Raw genomic sequence first — 24,704 nt, forward strand, 5'->3', positions numbered from 1 at the left:
GTAGATATAACGAGATTCCAGAAATTGGCGGGGCATTTGCACACCCATCTTTGTTCACGGAACAGTGGCGAGGCATTTTTCAAGTGTGCGCCCACCTGCCAAGTACGTTCGAGATATTTTGGCATATGCAGACCTGCGCGAGACTCGCCCGTCTCCCATCGCGAGATGGGTGAGACAGGTGCACATGCTGAATACGGGAAAGAATTACCCTGTAGAATGAAATTGAATTTTGTCCTAACACCAGAGCTCTGGATTGCAGATTATAGTGTGCACAGGGGCGTCCTGCCTGATTTTAAAGCGAAACTTTCTATGCCTCCTCCCTCACCCTTTCCAATTCTGCTTGCTGTCACTGCCTTGCCAGCCGCGTCGGCGGGTGGTTTGAGAGCGTGCATAATGAACACGAGAGGGACGCGGGGAAGGCGTGTGCGAGTCGTTTTAGCGAGAACTTCGTGGGCATCGCTACAACACTCTTTGGACCTCTTTGGCCGTCACAGTGCTCACTGAAACACCCTGGCCATCGACACAATGCCCTCTGGAAGACTAACTAAGCGTTAGCCACCTCCTCCCCCTCCCCCCTCCGCAAAAGTAGTGCAAAAGGTGCAGCACTTACTTTTTGTACTCACATGCAACAGCGCAGAGGAGAGACAGTATGATATTAAGGGGAGACAAGAGAATGCTTAAAGCCAACATCCAGACGAAATGTCATCACAGTTCCCACACTTTACCAAGAAATTGTTGTTGTCATTCGATAGCCTTTACCACAGCTGCACCCTCGCCGAGCAAAGGAGTTCGGTGATGATATAGGCACAGCTATTGAATAGGAACAATACTAAATTGCTCTGCTCGTGGTAATTTGAGGGCGAGAGTAGTTGGGTTGAAAATGATTTGTTTACCGCATGCATAAAATACCTCGATTGTGAATATATCTTTCTCATTACCCGTCAAACTGCTATTATAAGCAACTGCAGTAAGACAAAGACCGACATCAGATTATAACAACACACGGTGCTGTCCACCAAAGGGGAGTCATTGTTATATTTGTTCTTTCTTTTGAGCGGTCATCGGCCGTACTCGCTCACCCGCTCTTAAAATAAAAGAAAGAAAAAAAAACCCCGAGATCTGGATTCACTTCGGTTGCACTTTCACGACACCACGCAAAGAAAGACTTTTCGTACGTGGAAACTTAAGGTTTTCGTGTAATTCTGCACATGTGAAATTTCGTGGTGCCGCCTATATGTTTAGAAAGCTATTATGCAAGTACTTTTATATCTGCCGTTCGTCCAAGCTATTTAAAATTTGCGTGAGCACACCAGTTCAGACATATGAGCATTGTGAACTTCTTGAAAATGCCAATTAAAGCTTTTTTCTCTCTCTCTCTCCTTCTCTGCGCATAAAAGAAAAGACAGACTCGCAAGTACCTCTGTATCTTATAAAATCAGGAAGGGTCACGTCTCTTTACAAATGAACGTCCAAGCAAACAAACAAAAAAAAGCATCGAGAAATAAATTCACTTACACGCAGTTACCAGCCCACCATTGCCCCATTTGATTTGATATCAGCCCATGTTTCTGGAAATAAAGTTCCAGTGAAACTACCCGTAAACACAGAAAATGGCTTAGAGGTAGCGTAAAATAAATAGCTTTGAAAGTAATACACACACGTAGTTTAAAAGAATATTTGTTTTTATGCCTTGAAAACGAAACCGAAATTGAAATAACTTCCCCCGACGGGTGTCGCCGCTATCGCCGCTACGTCATTTCCTACGTCTCGCGGCGGGACGGCGGGTGCATGTGTGTTCTCCGTGACATTCTTGAAGTTGTGAGTAATTAGATCGTTTTTTGCTGCGTTTAGATTGTACCACCTCGTTGTTCTCGCGTACGTTTGTGCTCATCGACGCGAAGTGAGCGTCCGGACTGAAGGCGACGCGATTATGCGTGAGAAAGAAGGGCAGCAGCGGCCTACGGCATCGGTGTTTCTTTGTGACAGTGTGTTTACTACGCCTACGACGGCCGTCATTCGTGGCGAAGGAGAAAACATCTTCCATTGGGCCTGAACAGTGATGAAGTGGACGTTTTGTTTTTCGGCGGAATCCATCGTCAACATCGTCCATCCACTACGTAAACGAAACGGCGTGCCCACAGTACACATCGTGACAGCCTTCAAACTCCGCCTTCAAACCGAGGGCCTTTTGCAAGGCGCATGAACTGCTCATATAAAAGGTACGTACCTAGCCACGTTCAGCGTCGCGTTTTTATGGTGCGTCATTGTGGTAGTAATCTTCGCGTAATTTATTTAAAGGACAGCACAAGGTATGTTGGACGCGAGCGTAGTATATGTACTCCAGGCGTAGCCTATGGGCACCGAATGTGAAAAAGAAAAAAAAAATGAATGTTTCATTGTTCACGTGTCCTCAACTAGAGTTGTAGAGAATTAAGTACTGCTACGCGTCAGTATCCGGCGCAGGCAGGTAAATAATACTTTGGTTTGACTAATTGGTTCTTTCTGTTACCAAAGATGGGCGCAGACTTATACCGGTGTCACACGGCCACTTTCGAGCACGATTGAGCGCGTTCTGGATCGAAATTTTCGACCGCGATTGGGTCCCGTCCGCCGATTGTGCAACGAGGCCAAACGCGTCCAGAAATTCGATTCCAGTCAAGATCGATCGCGGCCAAAAGTATGCAGTGTGACAACCGTATTAAATGTCGCTTGTGTACTTTCGCTCAATTGTTTTTTTTTTTTTGACGGAGGTTCTGTGGTAGGTAATGGCGCAGGCAGCTTGCAATGCTTGTACTTTCATGACTAAACTAATGCAAAACAAAAGAACCACGACCGTCCCGGCTATGTACTTATCCTTCGCTTTAAGTTGTGCTCGTTTGTTCTAGAAGCTCTTGTGCTGTTGCGGATGAACGCATGGTTGCGCTATTTGTTTGTAAGTTTATCTTTTTGTATAAATAAGCAGACCGAGCCTAATCAATTTTTTTCTCGTCCTTGAACTCTTTTCTTGGTTTCACGCAGGCGTGCTTATTACTACTACTACTTGTTTTCTTGTTGTGTGACTGAACCCTGCCTAAGGCGTCCTGTCAGTTGTCAACAGTATTTCTGAAATGAATTGCACTGAGCGTCCTACGGTTATAGTACGTTTCACTACCTTATTCTAATGTCTAGTTATAAGGTGTATGGTTATTGTAACTATTCTTGGCATTTATATATGTATTTATTAAGCTGGTAAATGCTTAATTGTATTAGCAGTTTTGAGAGGTTCTTTTATTGAGTGGTCAATCTCGGGTGGTATTAATGGTGGATTGTTTTCTTGTGCCCATGCAGTCACAGTCAGCATGAAGCAATTGCATGGGAACCGAGTGGCTGTCTTGGGCCTACACATTGCTGAAAAGACAGTGAAGACGTCTGAGCCAACAGGTATACTTTTTTCATCACAATTGGCCTACATATTTTTTTCACCGGAGGATGAAGACCTCCCCCAGTGAGCTCCAATTACCCCTGTCTTGCGCTAACTGGTTCGAAGGGAAGCCTGCAAAATGTTTTGACTTCATCATAGTCTACTTCTCTACCGTCCTTGACTACCCTTCTCTTCTCTTGGCATCCATTCTGTAACTCGAATGTGCCACCGGTTATCCGCCCTATGCATTACATGGTTGAAGAAGGCACTTGGGCTAGTTGGTGCTCATTGCAGACTTGAGACATCAATAACTAGCATGAAAAAGACAACATCAAGAAGGACATAAGGAAGAACTCTAGACTTCAACTGAAATTTTTGCTACACAGAAACATGGAATGCACAGAATGTCGACAGACAGAAACAACACAGGAGCTATCGGAACAAATTTATGAACAGGTTAATTTCACTTACGAACATACTGGTAAGAGCCAGAGACGGGTGCTTACACACCTATTCCCCGCTTTTTTGATGCAAAGTGGTTCGTATATTTCCCTATGTACCTGCTTCTGGAGCTACCTGAGCACACTATTGCTTTGAAACTGCTCGGTGCATGAGCATGCATGGCGATGATTGACCATGTGGCCACCAGCCACCAAGGCACTCAAAGCTGCCCTATGTTTCCTCAAGCCAAACAGGTCGGTGTTTAAACGACCGCTTGGGGGAACAAAGATAGGGCAGCTGTCATGGCTGGTGGCCATCTGGCCAATCATTGCTGAATCCTATGTTTCTGGGTAGCCAAAATTTCAGTTGAAGCCTAGAGTTCTGTCCTGTGTGCTTCTAGCTGTCGTCCGTTGTCTTTTTCGTGCTAGTTAATGATGTCTCAAGTCTGCACTACATGGCCTGACCAGCTCCCTTCTTTACTCTTTATGTCAGCTAGGATATCAACTCCTTCGTCTGCTTTCTGAACCACGCTGCTGTCTTCCTTTTTCTGCTGCCATCAGGATAGGAGTGGACATGACAAATGAAACTGAATGTCATTTAGACAGAGGAGCAGTGAGACTTCCTGTGCTTTACCTTTTGTTGTTGTACATAATAGTTGAAATTGCACCAACACATCTTTTCCACCTTGTGATCTTCCCATAGCTGCGGCAAATAAATATATAGGCTTTAAGAAACTAGAAATGCAGTTTGCCTAAGAAAGAGAATACTCTTGCACTTAAAGGTAATGTGTATGATGCTCTGACTCCTTTGAAGCATGTGCCTTGAGAGGTGTTGATGCTGTTCATTTCTTTCTCAGCAAGCTTTACTTGATGAGTCTGACTTTGTATAAAGAAATAAGTTCTAAAGAAACCATAATACCTAACAGGCAGAATTGTCGAGGTTGAAAGCCAAGTTTTCTTTCATGACATTTTTTTCAGGCTGTACTAGTTGACCCATGATGTTAAACAGTGCGGACTTGTACAAAGGACGTCGAAAGGGGCGAGAAATGGAGACAAATGCTATCGCCTCTTTCTCCATCCTCTGCTGAGTTCCCATTGTCGAACATCCTCGACCAATACCAACTAGCCCGTTTGCGTACCTGTACTAGTTGAGCCATTTATACTATGGTACTCCAAGCCAAATGTGATAAATTCAAAATTGGTGCCTTTTCTATCTTTGTACAAATAACTGTTTCATAAAATAGTTTAAAGTGTTATGGTTGATATCGTGTTTCGACACCACCATAACCTCATAAAATATCTTCATGGATGCAAAAGTTACCTCTTGTGCAAGTTCCGTGCTAACCTGACATGGAGAACAGACCTGGCAGAAGGTAGAGCACATGCTCTTTTGTAAACAAAACACATGATTGTATTTTCTTGGCAGTTATTGCAATGTTTTCCGATGTTTATCTGCATGAACATTAATTATCTCAGCTGCTAAAGACACATCACTAGACACTGTGAGCAGAAAAAAGTCTGATTGTGCAGTACTGTTGAAGTCATGCAACATTATGTTTAAGCAAACTGGCAGGGATGCTGGGTGCTAAAAAGAAAAAGCTGACTTCAAGAAAAATTTGCACTCCTAAATGTGGAATTGAAATGCACTATGCTTATAAGCTACAAAAAATTTCCAGGATCATCAGACTAGTTACACTGGCCATTTGCTGATTCAATAAGGTTCACTGAAGCTTCTTTTTAAAGTTACACCGTTTTTATACAGGGTGATGATTTTCGGTTTCGTGGAATTTTTAAATATAGCCCTGTTGCATATAGCATAATTCTAGTTCTTGAGCAGGAATATTCAAACAGGCAGATATATCTTGCACGAGAAATCGAAACATATCAAACTAATTAGAAAATTTTATTATCTTTCGAATGAATTACATTATAGCTAATATAAACGAAAAGAAAGCGGCTTAGCTGAGGAACCCGATGTTTATTAATCATATCCTAAGAAGCCAGCATACACTGACACCAAAAACAAGTTAGGGTAAATTACTTGTGATTAACAAATGAAATAAAGAAATGATAAATTAATGGAAATGAAAGTGCATGAAAAAACAACTTGCCGCAAATGGGGAACGAAACCATGTCTTCGCATTACGCGTTAGATGCATTACCAAATGAGCTACTGCGGGCGCCATTTCCCCATCACTTTCTTGGGTATTTATGCTTCCTAGTAGAACCCTGGGAGTGTTTGCCAGCGCCACCACATATCTTGGGCACATATTGTAATTTACGAATCATAGCCAGTGAGATTACAAGGTGTATCTACTTGGAATTTATTTCCAGAATAGCGTCAGTTTGGAGATGTGCACCATTAAACTTGCTGTAAAAATGCACCGTTGTTCCACCTACTTTTTTAACAAAATGTGCTTTTATGCACTGATGCACAAAAGTAACGGGAACACCCTTTTGTATTGGTCTTTATCAGGGAAATATTCCTAAAACTGGTGTCATCCTGGAAGTTCAAATGCATACGTCTTCCAAGCTCACTGGCTACAATTCATAAATTGCAATATGTGCAGTAATATAATTAGTTATGAAGTTAATTAGTGATTTTTTTTATTTAGTTGAGCATGTGTTATGATTTCTCATGCTAGTAATGTCCACTTCTCCAAATAATCTAGCTCAAGGACAAGAATTATGCCATCTGCCGCAGGACATTCTTTAAAATTCCATAAAACTTACAAGTGATCACCCTGTACCTACTACAGTACCTACTACAGTGCTAAACAGCCAGCAGCCTAATCATCACATATAAGAATGCCGTAACAACACTGACAAGTGCACTAAAGTTTTCTGTGCTTCACAGATGAAAGATGTTGGCCATTAGAATGTTTGATCTCAGTGTAACTCACAATCTTATAACCAGCAAGATCAAGTGAAAGCAGATCACAAACTTCATGCATGAAAGGCTTTAACTGTGCTTTGATTAAAATAGCTAAACTTCTGTTAAGCATGATGGATTCACTGTGTTGTTTCAGTTAAAAGTATCTAAATGATCAAATGCTAAAGTGTTCTTGCTTGGAAGATCTTCAGTGAAAACCTCTGTAATAAAAATACCAGCAGGATTATGTGCTTGTTTAGTGGAGATGGCTAAGATGATGTCAGAAGGTGTAGGTAGGGCTTCTTTGTAGTAGAGATGCCAAATAGTTCTGACAGATGGGTTGTTACCAGCCACTGTGTAAGTCAGAGATTAAGAAAAAAATAAAGGTCAGCTTAGTGATGCTTAGTATAAAAAAAACAGGAAAACGAAACAAGTAATGCTCTCAACTAACATTTTAAAATTTTCGTTGAATATGTTACAAATAATTGTGTCAAATATTTTAGAGGAACCATGCTAGATAAACATTTGCAGAGCAACCACCATGACAATTAAGGGATCAAGAGCACACCAGTGAGGCGAATTTAGAAGCCTAAGATCACTAAATTCTAGTTTTGGGTCAGATGTCACACACAAAAACATACTGCCCAGCGTTATTGCTGTAATATGAGGGCGGTTAAGAAAGTAATGCTTCCAAACCCACTACTTTACCAGTAGTACTGCAAACATTTTGGCTCTTAATCATTAATGCACTGATGTTTAAGCCATAGAATGTCACTTGCCCCATCTTCCTATCTCTTTGCGTTCCAAAGTAATCAAGCAATGCATGGCATCCAGTGGTGATGTCTGGTTGAAACAGTGGGCTGTAATTGAATTTCTCACTGCGGAAGGTTCTGCGCACTTCAGCATTTATTGCCATCTGAAAGCAGTTTATGGGGATGCCTGTGTTGATGTCAGCATTGTGCGTAGGTGGGCATGTACTGAGAAACATCAAAATCCAGCTGCATCAAATGTCCAGGATCAGCACCGAACTGGACGGCCCACAACCGCTTCTTATGAGGATCATCAACATCAGGCAGACGACTTGAATCGGGTCAATCGCAGGATCAAGCAACACCAGATTGCTACAACACTCGCTATTTCCATTGGTTTAGTGAACCACATAATTAAGAACCTCCTGGGTTACAAGAAGAATTGAACTTGTTGGCTATGCTTCGACTTTTTCATGTCAGTCGTCAGTTACAGTGACACCCAACAAGCGCAAGTCTTCTTGTAACGCAGGTCTTTAATGATGTGGTTCACTGAGCCAATGGAAATGGCGAGTGTTGTTGCAATCTGGTGCTGCTTGATCCTGCGATTGCCCCGAGTCAACTCATCTGCCTGATGTTCATGACCCTCATCAGAAGCCATTGTGGGCCGTCCATTTCGGTGCTGATCCGGGAGATTTGATGAGGCAGGATTTTGGTCTTTCACAGTCCTTGCCCACCTCCGCACAGTGCTGACGTCAACACAGGCATTCCTGTAAACTGCAGTCAGATGGCCATGAATGTTGATATGCACACAACTTTCCACAGTCAGAAATTCAATTACAGCCTGTTGTTTCAACTGGACGTCACCACTGGATGCCAGGAATTGCTCGATTACTCTGGAACGAGAAGAAATAGGAAGGCGAGGCAAGTGACATTCGATAGCTTAAACATAAGTGCATCAATGATAAAGAGTTCAAAATGTTTTCTGTAATATTGGCAAAGTAGTGGGCTTGGAGGCAATAATTTCTGAATTGCCCTGATATAATTGTGTAGCCTGTCTCTCCTACATTCATGATGTGGCAGATTAAATGCCTTATTCTTTCGAAATAACGATTTCTTGGAAGTAAGCACTATCTGTGCTTGTTTTCTTTAACCTGCTCTTCATGTGATCTTGAAATAATAAAGTGAATGATACAGGGAAGCGCAGCTTGTCATGTTTCGTGTACTTTTCCTGACATTAAATTGCAACAAATCATTTTGCAGGTAGAAAAGAAGCAGATGGCTACAGCAATCAATGAAGAAATGGCTTCATCTATGATGGCTCGCCTTAGGACATTGGAATGGAGCTACACAAAGGCATCATCATCCGCGCCTGTGCCCTGGAACTTTGGTTTGAATGAGACTGTTCTTCAACGTAGAACGGCCACAAGACTTGTCACCACATACAAGGCATAGTGCAAACTCTAAATATTGTACAGGAGGCTAAAATAAATGACCCTCCATGCAGTCACTCTGTGTCTGTGGTAAATGTGACCATTTCACGCAGAACACTCACACATGATTATGTGTTTTCTCTCAAAGTTGCTTTGCCGTGCGTTTGCAAACACATTACCTATTGTATGCACACCATACATAACATTTCTGTGTGCTAGCCTGACTGTAGACTTACGAAACAAACAATGAAGTGCATATGTACCCGCTTCCACATGTCATACTTCAAGGGTTATTATATTGCTCATTACACCCGATAGGTGAAGGGGTAATATATTCCTGATCACACCCTTGCACCCCGTGGGTCAAAGGGTAATATGTTGTTCAAAACACCCTCAAGGGATAGGGTGTTATTGGAATATAGAATAACCATCATAAGGGTGTAATTCCCTATAAAACCCACCTTTTTCAAGGGTGCTAGGGGGTTAGTTATAGACACCGAAAAAAACCCTTAGGGGTGTAAATTATTTTACAGTGTAGTTGGAATCGGTTGGCGAAGGACAGGTGTAATTGGAGATCGCAGGGAGAGGTTTTCGTCCTGCAGTGTGCATGAGACAGGATGATGATGACGACGACGACGATGGTGATGATGATGATAATGATCTTCGCATTTGTACATTCCATTGTGTCTTCGCATTTCTAATGCATATTTTGCAGAACTCCTGCTTTTTACATGCGCTCTCTGTTGCGACTATAATTTTGGTGCAATGATTCACAATACACGACCGGTGACAGCTGCTCCTGCGCAATACATTGGAACGAAGGACAGCGTCATTGAGATTTTTTCCCTGGCCGTTGCATATGTACAAAAATGTAAACAAGGTTCTTGAACGAAAAAATTTCACTAAAATATTTGTCCTCAACTTGCCCATTTCATGGCCTTTCATCATAATTATCATCATCATCATCATCATCATCACCAACAACATCGTCGTCGTCGTCGTCGTCGTAGTCGTCAGCCTATTTTATGTCCACTGCAGGACGAAGGCCTCTCCCTACAACGTCCCTGCCCTGCGCCGACACTTTTTTCATATCAGCGGAATGCAATGCTTTGCTGGTTTCGAACTGATATAGTTCTAAAGATCGTGTGATATTTTCTTTACTTATTAAATAGACAAAAAAACATGGAAGCATTGATATCAGTTATTTCTGGCACAATTTTTGGGACATACGAATGTATTGTTTTATGAAAAAATACATATTTTACTTGTCTTGACAGTGCTTAGCGTTCAAGAATTCGTTTGCAGCCTCTTTGGCAATGGCAATGCAGTTATTGTTCATGTGTTTGATCCCTCGACAAATTTTACATGGAGGAGGCCGAGCTTCGCAGCAAAACCACATAAGCCACCGTGGGCTACCGCGACGGGTGACCCTTTGCTTATAAAATTTTTTTTTTACTTCGGTCGAACCCGTGCCAACCTGCTCGGGGAGTCATCTGAAAGTTTGTGGGGGGGGGGGGGGGGGACGATTACAAAACCACGTACAGACGCCTATGGCAATCTAACTCGCTCACCCGCTTCAACATTGGCCCGCAGACCAACGCCTTCTACGCGTGCCTATTCCAAAAGCGGCAAGGGAAAAAAAATAGTCGATTATGCAGAGTGCCTGCGTCGATCTGATGCAAGTCCTACTAATTACTTAGACTGTTGGGATCCTTTAACGCCGGAGCTCTTATCTTAACACAGGCAACGGAGAAAACGTTTTGCCTCGGCTTCCGGTGTACAAGTTTGATGAGGTTTCTTGCATTAAAAAATAAAAGGCTAAAATCAATCGACTGGAGGGAGCTATATTTAAAGCGAAGGTTTCTCTGCGAACCCTCCTTGAGGTTCCTGACCGTGGCTGCTGGCTGGGTAACGCTGTCTTCGCGAATATATTTGTGGATTCATATACAAAAGTTATACAAAGGTACCCACGATTCGGCTAATGAAATCCTTGTATGCTGACCACGTATGTCCATCGCTCGTCTGCGTAAAAGAAAAGATCGCTTGTAAAACGTGCACATTTAATTTCGGCTCACAATGTGTAACGGATTCATAGGTTACTTTATTTGCTTTAACAGTTCGGTATGTGCTACTATACTGGATTCTCGACCACTGCAACAGAATGGGCATGTCTCACTACCGCACAATTCCCGCATAAATAATAAAGATATAATGTCGGCTCACATATATCTGTAAAGCAAACTGATCTGTTAATAGAATGGGTAATATTGTCACGAGCGGTGCTAGACACCGGTAATTAGAGAAGAGAAGCGTGCGGCAAGACGAACATTTATTGAGGTGAGCTTGTGCCCCGCATAGCCAAAAAGCCACTAGCCCAGAAACAGGAACATGTACGAGCGCGGACGGTGATCGAGAGAAAGAGAGAGAGAGAGACTAGGGGAAGGGCTATCGGAATGAAGAAAGAGAGCGAGAGAGAGAGAGCACAGTTTCGGGCACATTTGAAGGTTCGCACCGAGTCTACACACGGTTGCCAAGACCTGTCGACTTGAGGTATGTCAACAGCGCTTTCGTACCGTCGACGCGTACTGACCTGGTTCAAGAATAAAACACAGAACATCACCTATGTGCGGGCAGTATTTAAAGGCTGTGAAGGAACACGCGTAGAACTATCGCGAGGGATAGCTCGAGTGGCCCTGCCTGATACAATGGGTCCTTCGTAGGTACGAAGCTGGTATCGCGGTAGGCTTGCGCGAGTGCTTACACGCGATAACAGCCGTCATCTGAAAGTCACCGGCTCAGGTGCAATGCCCGAAAGGCACGTGGTAATATTATATTTCACAAATTCTTTAATTTACTTTACTTTTTTTTGATTTAGCCATTCAGTATGTGCCACTGGCGGTGCTCCCGTTCTTGGCCAATGCTCCAGAATGGATGCGTCTCATTGTGACACAAGATGTACGGAATCCCTAAATGCTGCTTGATACGTGTCGTACTTTTCTGTGCGTGCACCTGCCATCACCCAGTTGTATGCGCAGCCGTTAGCTGCAAAGAACTTAATTAATTGCTCTACTTAAACTTCGCTTCGAATACATTCAAACATGTGCGTTGGATATGTACGAGTTCTTATTAGATGCGTTACCGTTCCTAGGGTACTTCACGCACTTTCCAGGGGCTATGAATCTATGTTTGCATCTAACCGTTTTCCCGCCTCCCTCACTGGGTCACTGGGTAGTCCGTGGTCGAATGAGTAGCGCATCGGATTGCTGTGCTGAGGTAACAGGGTTTGAGACCAGCCATCAGTCTAACTTGGGCCACTGAGAATGTTCCAATGGGTGCATGCATGCTACGAAAGATCCTGGTGCTACTCCTCTTCGACGAAACTCTTTCTCGCCGTCATGGGTCGCTGTAGATGCGGGACTGCGTAGGCACCGCTGTTCTGAGAGCCTCTTCTGTGCCGACTTGTGTGACTGGGTATCTGCCCGTAAGTGTGTGCCGCTCTTCAACAAACGTCTCGCAATTTCTGTCGCTGAGTATGCGCCAATGAGGGCGCGACAAGTGAGAGAACTGTCCCGCCGCCCTGTGGACGCAGCGGACGCCGCGGATGCTGACTCGGACATCTGCATTGCGTGCATCTCCGACTCGCTCCATATCGGTGACGGACAACGCCGCGATCCTGTCTTTCGCGTATACAGAGTCCGCGCCTGCGTTGCGTTTTCGCGGCTTAGTTCTGCGTTCGTGGGCGCCGGCGCACCACGCTGCTCGTCTCGGAGGCCACTCGCGGACTTCTCGGTAGCGCCACTAGGTGGCGCGGCGTGTCCAGAAAGAAGCGCGAGAGAGGAGCCTGGTTGCCGCATTACGCGTCGTTCGCACACACCGGCGCGCCGTGCATCTGGGATGCCACGCGCAACCTTCGCGGTGGCGGCGCTAGGTGGCGCCGAGTGTTCTCGGGAAGTGCATGAGAGGGATCCCGCTGCAGTACACGCCTCAGGGGAAACTTGTTTCGGCGGTGACAATACGATGTGCCGCTATATTGATTCAATGCTAACGCATAACCGTCCACAGTCATCGTGAGATTGGTTGTGTCGTATATTTTTTTTCTTTAAGTCATCAATTCTTTCCAAAAGTTACTGCAATTCGCAATATCCAAGGAAATTGAAGCATGACGTTTACGCTTCTGTAGCTCGTCAATAAAGCAATATGGTATCACAATTCTGTAAACTGCACAAATCGGGACATCTAAAATGGACAAAAAGGATATATTATAAACCGCTTTTCAACTATACCGTTAATGTTTCAGTAGGTCTTTTGCACAACGATCGTACACATCGTAATGATTTCAGGTACGCTGACTTTAATATCATATACCACACATGTTCGCTTGAGGTATTCTAAAAGATGCCTTTTACAGAACTGCAATGTCGGTATCGTGCTTCAATCACATCGTGCTTTAATATTTTAAACCAATTTTTGGAAACTTTCGTAAGAGCTATGAAGCTATGAACCATAAGTCGGCTAACTGCGGTTGCTAGAATTTAGATTTTTGTCCTGAATGTAACAAATTTGATTCGGATCAGTTCAGCGGTTGTCCGATGACAGCATTTTTACGTTTTACATGCATTTCGAAGCTTTCCCCTAGGTAACGCTTCCTCTTAATGGCAGTATAGTATTCTGTTAGACTGCAGACAAAAATGTTACCTTATAACAGAGGAAATTCAAAAGGGGCGCGATCGGGTGGCTGGAGCGACGAAATTTTACAAGCCAACTGGGGCAATGCAGCGGCCCCTAAAGTGGAGCTACAATGAGTAATTAACTGACGTATGAAAGTATCTCGAGACACAGATTACGATTATTGTATCAAATAAAATTAAGCATTTAGTATCCTGTATTTGTATCTGGCATGCCTATCGCCTCAGAATGTCGTATCGCAATCATGATGCAATTTCAAAGTATCTTTGCACAGCCCTTGATTTGCCGGCGTTGACAAGTTGCGCCATTGGTTTTGTGCAACTGGGCACGTGACACTATAGGTATGTGCCCATTCTCGGCCAGTAGGCCCTAGTCGGGGCGCGCAAGCGCCCAACTGCAGGCACAAATAAAGTTGGCTCCAATCCAATCCAATCGGCCAGTCCTCCGGAACGGGTGTGTGACACTGGTTAGGTGCCCAGACGGGCAAGCAGAACAAGAAGCAAGAAGTGAAGGCGTCGGCAACAGGACATTGAAGAAGTCAGCTACAGAGAAATGTGGAAATAGAGCCCAGCGTGGCGCACGCGGCGCGCGCCTTCCGTTGAGATTGGTCGAGTTTTTTGGCGACGGAGATGAAGAAATCCCGGGGTCCCAGTCAAATACAGCTTCGCTGTAAAAGCCGGTTACGAAAGCGGCCGAGTTTGGAGGAAGAAGTGACGTGAACATACCGGGACCAGAGCGTTCATCGAGCTAGGAGCGTTGAGCCGCAGATAAGTCAACAAGAAGCCGCTAACAGAAATTCAAGAATTCGGCCACACATAAGTAAAGAATTTGGCAATGCGGTGTGCAGCTACATCGATTCAAATGTTAATCGGGTTAACGTCGACATTCGTCATGACATGGCTTCTGAAGAAATTTTTACCTACAGAGACTCGGGTTCACTGGTGGTGTTTTGTACTTTTAGTTCCCTCCCTTTATTGCAACTATACGCCCTAATGTTTGCTCATGCTAAAGTGTCATTTATATATTTTTACATTATTACTGTTATTACAATTGACTGCCTTTAATTCGTCCTCGGTTATTTCGACTATTCGCTTAATTCGAACGCGAAAGCATGTAGTTATGGTTAATTCGACCACAACCGGCATCCCCTCTCGCAACAAATGAAATTCAGTGAACGACGCTACTGCTTCACTAGGCAACGACGGTTATGGCAGCAATCTGCCCTGCAGCGACCATGGCGAGTTTCGCTGTGCCCTGGGCGATGCCTGTTTTGGGGATCCTGTCAGTTCTAACGAGAGTGTTGAGGTTTTTGGGCCACTGACCGACAAAGACAACTAAAGTTACTGTAATACAGTATTGAAATAGGCTGGCTACCTAATGATAACGTAAGGTGTCTAGTGGGACAGGGATCGGATATGGTCTAAAAGTGCCAAGAAATGGTATTGAGCGATCGATAGATTGGTGAATAGAGGTAAGTAGATGTAACGTGACTGGGGGTTGGGGGGGGGGGGGGGTATAGAGGCCTAAAATTGATCGCTGTATAAGTGCGTAAAACATACGCTTGCAATAAAACTGTGGTAATGACTACTGCGAAGTGTGATAAATATATAGATTACATATAAACTTAAATATTTCTGTTACAATAATTTTACAGCACCACTACAGCCTCACGAGGGCCCTATAACGCAATGGCCTGGAGACGTGTGCTATAAATACTACTGCCGCAACATACGCCTTTATTGGGAAACCGTGCTACGAATCGACCGAGTGTGTAACATCTAACACAAACTTCATTAAAAAAAAAAATCTAAGACTGATTTCGCGTCAAAGAGCGGGTTTCTGCCGGGAAAGAAAAATGCCGGGTGCAATAGGATACGCTTGTCTGTATGCTATAGGATAGTGTCTTTTTTTTTTTCTCTTTCATGTTATACTTTTTGACATTCGAGCAAGACCGGGAAAACTGTTGACTGACCGGAAGCACGTTGCTTTTAACCTCGCTCCCTCCAAGTCGGACCCCAGTTAACTTTGCTCACCAGCCTCACTCGATCATGACGGGCAGACCCATAGTATGTATGCCTGGGGGAGGAGGAAGGAGAGGGAACATGACAGCCTTCGCAGGGCACAATCCGCATGTGCCGGTGGTTGGGGCATCCGGCAGACTGGCGCCGCGCTACTTTGGCCCCTCGGCGCCGGCTGTTGCACTGAAGGCATTGCAGAGGGTAGGACGCCACGTAATCTCTGCAGGATAATTGAGATTCAGTTGTATTGTTTCTTTAGTGGTGCATATATAGTGTGTCCAAGCCAACGTTAGCCAAGGTGTTCAAAGCCAAAAAAAAAAAGGGAGAAAGGTTTAAACAACTCGGTGCGAGATAAGATATTAAGACTGACGATGTTCGGTCGTCAGACCTCTGGCGACCCAACGCCGTAGGACTTATAAACGTACGTTTCACGGGGATTTTTTAATATTCTTTTTTTCTTTAAAAACTAGCTGGGACACGCGGTATACAGGAGAGGTTATACAGAACGGGCGGGTTCCACAGTTGAAAACTGCAGTGGTACATCGTGTTCGCAGTGGCATAGGAATAAATTAATAAAAAGGCGTCAATGTTAATTAGAAATAAAAAAGAAACATTTAGACAAGTTCTGCATTGCTGAAGCAGTAAGACTTAAGCACATCGTAACACAAAAGCTATATATAAGGAGTAATATGCGAAAAGAAAGCCTATACAGTTTACAAAGTTGAAATATAAGTTCTAAGAAAACGCCAGAATGATGATAACGTGTGTGAATATTTTATTTGAGCCGACAAACTATTCCAAATTTTCCCACCAACAAAACCAACTGTTCGTTTGCCATTGTTTCCGCGTGATATTGAGCGTAAAAGATTATTATGTAAAGAAAATATAGTAGTGCTGCGATGACATAATTTAAATATGGATTTTAAAGTATGTGGTATACAGCGATGTTATGATTCCACCAGATAATTGTGCTTAGTGAGAGGAGGATTTTAAATCACTGAAGGTTGGGGTAGCATGAGCGTTATAAGGAGATGTAATGATACCAACAACTTTACTTTGGATGTGCTGCAATATAGCTATATGGCAGCGGCGTGTCAGACTCCATTAGCTGATGCAGCAATTAAGTGACTATAAATGAAGACATAATACAATGTCATGATAGTATGCTGTGTCATGAAAGTAACGTCTAGACTTTAAAAACACTCTGATGTCGCAGGCGGCCTTCTTCTAATGCAAAAGAATTATATGCCCTATTACGCGAAAATTTGGCGTTGTAGTCGGCGGCGTGACCGAATGATGGTACCAAAAATGACCGATGGCAAAAAAACCGCATCAAAACATACTCGAATTGTCGTGAAATTTCTCAGGGAGGTTCCTGTAAGCAAAGAAAATTAATGCATTTGAAAACAAAATTGGGTAAATTTTAGCCTGTGGGGAAATCGAACCGGGTGCGAGACACGCGCACTTCACCGACGCCACGGCGGCTTCACGGTTCTGGTTGACTAAATGTGGGCATAGTGCGTGGGTCATTGCGCACGTCACATTTAGTGTAATCGTGACTAATCGTGTGGCCTAGTGCTTGCGTCGTTGGGCAGGTGACGTCATAGCCAATGGATAGGAGGTGCATGGCGCCACGTCACGAGTGTATAAAATGAATGTATAAAATAAAAAAAAGGCATTGATGTTGAATTGAATGCCGCTGAGCGGTCCTTCGAGTTATGAATTGCTCGCGGGCTAGCCAGCACGTTGAGACACTTGGCGCGTTTTCATTTGGCCTCACCGAGAGAGATGAACTTTTATGCTGAGCAAGCGCAGTTTGCGCCCTAGCTGGGCGTCCTCCTTATTCCGGATAGCCGCGGGCCATGGCCATCTCCCATGCCCGTTCGACGAGGCTGCGCTGTCTCTTCGGGCCCGGGTCTGGTAGCTTGAACTCCCATTGCTCTTCGGTTAGTGTTTGGGTGTCTACGGTGCCATTGTTTCCGACACACCCTCATACCATATGGCATAGGATGTCTGGGACGTTACAGTACGTGTAGAAGCATGGATGCTGAGCAGGTGAGATTCGGTGCAATAGGATACCGTGAACGTAGCTGTTGGTTTGTAATTTCCCTGAGGGTTACTGCCTCTTCCATTGTTAGGCTAGGGTGAGGTGGCGGGTCAGTTCTTCTGTGTAGCCTGTAGTGTTGCGGAATATCGCTGTACCCCTTTTCGGGACTTCATCCGTTCTCCTGGGAGCGACCTGTGGGAAAGCACGGTGAACGTGACCTCGGGCGGAGGCGTCGGCTGCCTCATTCCCCAGCAGGGACTTGTGCCCGGAGTCCAAACATTGTATATTTCTGGTAGGTTCTTCTTTGCCGTTTCCGTGAGGGTTTGTAGGGCTTGCCCGGAGATGATCTCTTTCTGAAAATTCCGGCAAGTCACTTGTGAATGTGTGAGTACTATTGCTCCCTCCCCACACATTGAGATGGCCAAGGCCATTGCAGTTTCTTCTGCCGCACCTGTTTCTCTTGTAGCTGCCGTTTTCTCTTTACTCTTGTTGTCGACGACGCTGATCGCACGGGCCGGAGTTCCTGTACACTTCGCTGCATCATTGTGTCGTGTGTCCGGATTTCGGCCATAGGTATTTCGGAGAGTCTCTATTCTGGCTTTTCTTCTTCCTTCACGGTTGGTTGGATGCATATTTCTTGAAATGGGGGCTACAGAGATGTACTGTCGAATTGTTTCTGGGATTATCCTTTTCTCGTCGCGCCCGGTTGCATAACATCAGCATATCCTAATCCTCTGAGTGTTGCCCTTCCTGTTTCAGTAAGTTTGAGATGTCCCTTCTGCTATGCGAGTTTCGTATCTCCTGATCTTGATTTTGTCTGTTTGGATTTCTTGCACGGATGTGCTGTCAAGATTCTCTTGAGTGGTTAGTTGTAACAGGTTCCGTCTTTTGGTTCGAATGGATTTACAGTTCCATTGCTATATGTTGATTCTTGTTTGCTTTTGTTCTTTATTATCCTGGGCTGTTATTTCCATCTTGGCCTTCCATGGTTTCGCTCATGCGTGCTTATCTGGCTGGGTACTTTGGCTTCTTTCGGCTTTGCTCAGAAGTTTTCTCCAAAGCTGCCGCGCGTTCCCTCGCTTCGGCGAAAGTCTTGTTGACATGAGCGACGAACGGCTCAAGGCTTGCCTTGAGTTGGCTGACTGCAACAGTCAGCCAACTCAAGGCAAGCCATGAGGGTGTCATGCAATGGCCTATTGGTGTTGCCGCTGCAGGCACAGGCGCCGACTAAGGGTGACTCCGGGGTCAGCCCCCTCCGGAGTTTTCCGGAGGGGGCAGGCGATGACGAAGCCTACACCTCACCCCCCCCCCCCCCCAACACACGCACCTAAAATGTAATTACCAGAGTTTTGTCACCTGCATCATTCGAAGTTTTTTTTTTTTACTTGCCTCGACCTTTTCACTTAAAATGTTATTGTGGCTAATAGCTTACTGCATCAATGCCGACGCGGACGTGCACGGCTTCTAAATCATGCTTTCGCTTTATTTCTGCAAATCCTGACAATAGTAGTACACGCGCATTAGAAGCACTAGCGGCGGCTGCCCCATCCGTATTTTATCACTTAAACATTGTTTGAAATTTCCACTATAAACATCATGCACATACACAATATATTTAAATATACACACAGGACAAAGTTTATTATATTTTTGAAGGAGAAGGAACTAGCCAATTAAAACGTACTTCTAGAGGTATGCATGGTCTATGCCTAGAGAATTAATATTTTGCTGTATGTTCACTTCGCTTTAAATTGCTTTGCGTGCTTTTTTGACCTGAAAAAAAAAAACCTGCAGACTTCAGTGACCCCTTCGGCAGAGTCTTTGATTAACGGCGTGTGAGGCGCGCTGGAATTATATGCGTCTCAGTATTGCTTCCTTTTCCAGTAAAATGCTAACGACTCAAGAAAAAAGAAGGGACAGTTCTAATAATTAACAATATTTATTAGGGATGGAAACATCGTCACTTGCGCGAAAAGGTCACAAATATATACAGGGTTTCCAAATTAACTATCATTAACTCAGATTTAAGGAATGAGCGATTGCGTTACTCGAAGAAAACCTAGTTTCCTCCGATGCAGTGGAGTAGCTGCCAGTAATTGTTTCATTACTGAGATTTATTTGGGTAATCGTAAATGATTATCTAACTCGAGACGTACTATCCAAATGATCAAAGTGTCAATGAGGCATTTGTAGGCACATTCAAGGGACATCCAAGTGCGATATTTTCAGAGACGTACTAATTACGTTCTAAGTTTTTCCGACTGATAAATAACCCCAGCGAAATATGAAAAATACCATGTGGCTGCGCTCCCATCTGCATCATAAAGCAGCGCCCTCGAACAAGCTCCCTCTGAGTTATCCAGAACGAAATAGAGAAATAAATAACTTCGTGATCGAGCTAGTTCCTTATCTGCCGCGCCCCGGCTGAAGTAACGCGTCGCGTTTGGTGTTAGTTGGAAACAAGCTGCGATATCTGTTGTCTTGGCGTAGGTAAAGAACACGGACGTGTTTTTTTCTTTTTTCTTATTGCCACCAAACCTATCACCACAAAAGTGAATTGACAACGTCAGTGCAAAGCTTTAAAGGTGCATTTTGTTTCGTCCCAGTCACCATGTGTTTCTCTAAGGAGCAGAAGGAAAACATGATACTTGCCTTGGGAGCTGCAAATGGCAAGAAGAGGACGGCCGCAAATGTATATCAGTCATGGAAGTGCGGCGGTAGACCAAACGCATCGACTATCAGCAGAAATTATGAAAACCTGAAACAACCCGCCAGCTTCCAGGGACAGCGGCGGAGGACTCCATCTTTGAGTCCTATAGCCTGCGCACGAATGTTCTTTCTAGCATATATAGTCTCAACCCCTCACGCTAGCGTGCGAGATGTGGACACCAAAGTACCAATTTCCAAGTCATCAGTTTAGAGGATTCTAAATGATTCGCCCTATCATCTGTACCACCTTAACCTGCACCAATGCTTGGAAGATATGGACCTGTAGAATCGTCTATATTTCTTGAACTGGGTCCTTACGAAAGCAAATGAGTCACTGGGCTTTTTGAGCAACATCATGTGCACAGATGAAGCCAATTTTTGCAGAAACGGAGAGATTAATTAGCGTAATGCACACTAGTGGAATAACTTCAATCCAAACTGGGTAAAGTGCACTCGGCACCAGTACCAGTGGTCATCCAATGTGGGGTGCAGGATTTACGCCGGTACTATAATCAGTCCCATCTTCTTCGATCACGCACTGACTGGACAGAGTTACGTGGATGAAATCCTTCAAAGATTGGTGGATGAGTTTCTCAGCGAAGTCCCGCTGTCACGTCTTCCACTTCTGTGGCATCATCAAGATGGAGCACCAGCACACAGCAGTAGCCGAGCACGAAACTGGCTGAATGCGACTTTCATGCGCAATAGATTGGAAGGCACGGGCCTGTAAGTTGGCCGGCTAGGTCTCCTGACCTTTCCCCACTCGATTCCTTTAGTTGGGGTTATGCGAAAGATCGTGTTTACGTGGTCGAAACGGACGTCAGATTACTTCAAGACAAGGATAACGGATGCCTGCCATAGAATTCGAGCGTCGGTCATCAAGAAAGCCACTGAAGGTATGATAAAGCGGACTAAGTACTGCGTAGCTGCAAAAGGAGACCTATTCGAACACGTCCTCTAGGCAGTAGCTGGTGTTCAACGCCACTTACGAATTCATAAATAAGGGCACACTAAAATGTGATGTATTTTTTTGTGCAGGCGTACCGATTTCCAATTTGGCTCGTTTAGGAGTGGTTATGAACCGCCGTTGTTGCTTAGTGGCTGTGGTATTGGGCTTCTGAGGTCACGGGATCGAATCCCGGCCAAGGCGGCCGCATTTCGGTACGGGCGAAATGCGAAAACACCCGTGGTATTATATTTAGGTGGACGTAAAGAACTCCAGGTGGTCCAAATTTCTGGAGTCCCCCACTAAGGCGTGCCTCATGATCACATCGTGGTCTTGACATGTAAAACCCCAGAATTTAATTTTTTCATAAGTGGTATATTTACTTTCTTGAATGCACCGACTTTGTCTTGTCTCTACACTTTAGTTGCTTTCCGGTCTGTTTATTTTGCTTTTATTTTTTGACACGAACGAGTCTTTGCAGCACGCATACACTTTCATGAAAAATAAAACGGTCGCTTTAATTTGGCTTTGGTCCGAAGTAAGTTTATGGCGTGAAATATAGCTTCGCGTGCACTCTTTCCATGTGGTGGCAGCAAAGCCGGGATTCGAAACATTTGCTGTGCCTATTACATTGTTTTTCGCGTTTCGTACATAGTCAGAGCGGCGCTTCGGCCGCATTATCAAGGGGCTTTTGTTATCAATGTGATCAGTCTGCCTTAAGATACGGATAAGTGTGTCGTAGAAATGAGAGGAAGGAATATCTGCGAAGCCGCGAAACCTGCTGTTGGTGGTCCTTCCGTACGATATTCAAGGTAACGCGCTGTCTCATCGGGTTTGCCACCGGCAAAGCAGTTGCTTTCAATCAGCTTATTTGAGGGCGCTGCTGTATGATACGGGTAGGAACGCAGTCATACGGTATTTTTCATTTTTCAATGGGTTTCTTTGCCAGTCGGAAAAAATTGTACGCAGTTAGTACGTCGCTGAAAAGACCGCAGTTAGATGTCAGTTTGGGGTGCCTATAGATGCCTCATTGACAGTTTGATAATTACGACAGTACACCTCGAGTTAGATAATGAATTATAATTACCTAACTAAACCTCACTAACGAAAGCATTATTGGCGGCCACTCCGCTGTACTGGCAACAATATGCATTAGGTTTTCCTGGAGTAACGCAATTGCTCTTGTTTTAAGTCTTGGGACATGATAGTTGGGACACCTTGTGTAACTCACTCAGTAACCGAAAATAGACCAAGTCGAATTCACTCGAAATCAGAATCAACAGCAGCCATGCGCAGCAGCGCTTATACTCGGACTCACAGAAAAGAGAGAGAGAGATGCTGCAGTTTCTCTGGGAAGGCGAAGCAGTATTAGTGATAGCAAAGTATAAAACAATTTCACGAAGGAAGATTACACCACCGAGAGACGCCAGATTCTTGGTGGTGCGAGAGGACTCAGGCTGTGAAATTGAACTTTCTCCTACTATGAGGTCTTGTATATACTCACATAAGGCCGTCACTTCAATGAACAATTCTTCGAGGTCACACGAAGTTTCTTCATGTGCAACTGTTATAAAGGTTATATACAGAATGTCAACGTAACTTGAGCCAAACATTAAAAATATGCAAATGCCACGTAGCAGAATAGAACCAAGGTAATGTTATTGGCCATCGCTTGGAGATACTTAGAGTCTTTCTTTTTCATTCCGCCTAATTAAATAATTAGTCTTAATAAATGATTCAACTCAAATATTATATTTAGACGAAAAGTGTCCATGAGAAAATTCTAGAGCAACATTAAACATTCCCTCTACAGCTTTCTGTTGCTCAATACGTGCTACATCAAAAAGTTTTTCCGAGTTTGAGAGAAGCCTGCATATACACGCAAAATTTCCGCGCGACTGGCCGATCGAGGAACTTTGCGTGTATCTGCGGGCTCCTTTCGTGCTAGGAAAAGCACTTTTGTGGAGCACGTATCGACCAACAGAAAGCTGATTGCAGGATAGGTTCGAGGACAGCTTGGAGCTTGGATTCCTGTTTTACTTTTTTCCATGTTTTCAAGTTGCTTGGTGAACGTTTGCGGTCCTCGCATCTTCTGGCGAACTCATGGTTCACTTGTTTTAGGTTTTCAATTTCCTTGCGAAGCTTCTCAACTTCGTGCTCCTCTGGCGTTTGTGTTGTGGGTCCCCGAGAAGAGGAGCTGGAATTGCCACTTCTGTAGAAATAACTGTCTTCTTTGATCTCCACCTTGACCTAGATCGGGAGCGTGATCTTCCCCTCGGCGTGGACTTCCTCTCGCTCTGTGGGAGATTGTGTTATCCGTAGTGCTCGAGAGTCTGTGTGGGAAGTCCAAGTCCCAGTCGATGGCTGAGGTCAGCGATGATTTCTGCTGTTGTTCTTTTAGTCGTTGATTCTTCACATATAGGTGAGGGGGCGTCTGTTTTAGCTTTTTCTTGCCGTCTTTTCCCGCAGTTGCGTGAGGGAGGTTGCAGATCTTGCATGGGATTGCACTGATGTCCAGCTGGCCGGTTGGCTTCACAGTACTAGTAACACAAATAGTGTTTTGGTTGTGAGCAGACGTCCTGCCTGTGTCCCAGGTATCCGCATGTTTTGCAGTGCTGTACTGTCTTCCTGTATGGTCGGCATTAGTGGGCATCTGATTTGGGCTTCATCTACTTTTACGTAGAGTGGGACATGCGGGCCGTGAAAGTAAATTAATCGCTGACGTCGATCTTCCCAACATTCTGGCACTGAGGATTTCGTATCTGTCTGCTCGCTGAATTTCCAGTGGTTCTTCCGCTGTCATTTCTGGAATTAGGCCGTGTATGACTCCCCTTGGTGCTTCTGCCAGGGTTTTGACGTATGGGGTCAGGCTGCAGTTGGTTCCGCCCAACTCGATGGTTTTAATGTTTGGTAGGACTTCGAAAGCGACGTCATTGTCCAGAGTCTTCGCCATGATGATATTTTGGCTCCATTGCACTTGTGTTGTAACTTTTGTTCGGAATGCTTCGGGATCATCGTGCTTGCCCTGGCTGAGGCATGATTACTTTTCTGTCGTCTTCCGGCAGCGGTGGTGGTCTGTACGTTTTTTGTTTTGTTGTTGTTGTCTGCGTCGGTAGCGTGTTTCCTTAAGTTGTGCGCGTTGCTCTTTTCTGCTCGGCTTCCAGGTTGTTCACTGCCTGTCTGCCTTGACCCGCGCTCCAGCGCTTTCCTCCTTTGCCGGTTGTTTCCTCCTCTCTCCTTGGTGCGCGATGTTCTGAGTCCCAATCATTCATCAACTATTTGCATCGAACACTGTTTCCACATTCATTTCTTCCCTGTGCAGTTGTTTCGGTTGTTGCAAGCGTTTGCTCAGCCATCCTAGGGCGGCGAGGACGTGCATTGGGTCACGAGGTACGAAGCTCCGTCCC

General features: G+C 44.6%; 1 protein-coding gene and 1 long non-coding RNA gene across 2 annotated transcripts in view; one reads left to right on the forward strand and one right to left on the reverse strand.

Moving 5' to 3' along the window:
* Positions 1-24,704, reverse strand: part of mys (position-specific antigen beta subunit myospheroid) — a 388,332-nt gene that overhangs the window by 173,805 nt on the left and 189,823 nt on the right. The gene's annotated exons all lie outside the window — the stretch shown is intronic.
* Positions 1,801-8,915, forward strand: LOC139058709 (uncharacterized). The gene is made up of 3 exons (XR_011513701.1): positions 1,801-2,219; positions 3,328-3,420; positions 8,722-8,915. It is a non-coding gene; the product is annotated as an uncharacterized lncRNA (long non-coding RNA).

This window comes from Dermacentor albipictus, chromosome 1 (genome assembly GCF_038994185.2).
Source record: "Dermacentor albipictus isolate Rhodes 1998 colony chromosome 1, USDA_Dalb.pri_finalv2, whole genome shotgun sequence".
Classification (NCBI taxonomy): Eukaryota; Metazoa; Arthropoda; class Arachnida; order Ixodida; family Ixodidae; genus Dermacentor; species Dermacentor albipictus.